Below are 1,018 nucleotides of genomic sequence, written 5' to 3'. Positions count from 1 at the left end.
CTGTATTAGTACCTTGTGAAAAATCTCTGGTTAGCCCTTCTCTAAAATACTGATTGCTATTTAGTTATGCAAGAATGATGAAATCAAACTGGAACAGGTGTAAAGAAGGGCTGTTTTGTGAATGATCTGAGCCTATCATATACAAGGAGTCTAAAAGAGTTTCACTTGTTTAACCTAGCAAAATAAAGGTGTGTGGGGGAGAAAGGGACATATGATTGCTGTCTATAAATGCACCAAAAGTATAAACACCAATGAAGAAAGTAAAAACAGTTTAAGGTAAGTGACATTACATTCCCAAAAACAAATATCAATAAATTAGGGGAGAGGTTAGGAACAGTGTTGCAAAGTGACAACCCCTCTCTCCCCCTCACCTCCCACCCTGAAATTTTACAGAATTGTCACATTTATGCTCTTTCTTGATATACTAAGGAACAGTGTTAGAATTTTGGAATGAGTACCAGTTATTTTAAAATTAATCTGATTTTCAGTGACACCTGTTGCAAGCAGCTTGCAAATATCTGTCTCCTAAGCCACAAGTATTAAAAAGATGTATTAAAATAAGTCCTTTTTTTCACATATGAAAAGACACAAAATAGTGTTCTTTTTAAAGCTATAAAGAGTTGCATAACTCTTTTCCCCACACAGTGTGCTTTAACCATTCTATGGCTTAGAAAAAGGAATGAAGGAATTTTGACCACACTTTCAAAAGACAGTGTCCTAAGTGGAAAATTTCAGCCCCAAAGGAGAATGTTTCAGAAAGTTGCAATGTGTGAAAACTCTGCCAAAACTGGCTGTTCATAAAGACATTTGATGTTAGGTAGCTCTTGACAAAACAGTGAAAAGTTATTTCTCTAAAATTCCCTTAAAACTATTTCCTCATTTACATTTTTTTCCACCAATAAAGATCAGAAATAAAGAGAATATGGAAGACATGGAGTTCTTTAGAGTGGCATATATTGTAAAATGTGTGAGGAAGGAGATAGTTTCATAGTTTCTAGGGTCGGAAGGGATCTGAGCA

The sequence above is a fragment of the Gavialis gangeticus genome, unplaced genomic scaffold (assembly GCF_001723915.1).
Source record: "Gavialis gangeticus isolate Ggan-Ray unplaced genomic scaffold, GavGan_comp1, whole genome shotgun sequence".
Lineage (NCBI taxonomy): Eukaryota > Metazoa > Chordata > Crocodylia > Gavialidae > Gavialis > Gavialis gangeticus.
The sequence above is the reverse complement of the archived record's forward strand: the minus strand, read 5'-3'. Positions refer to the sequence as shown.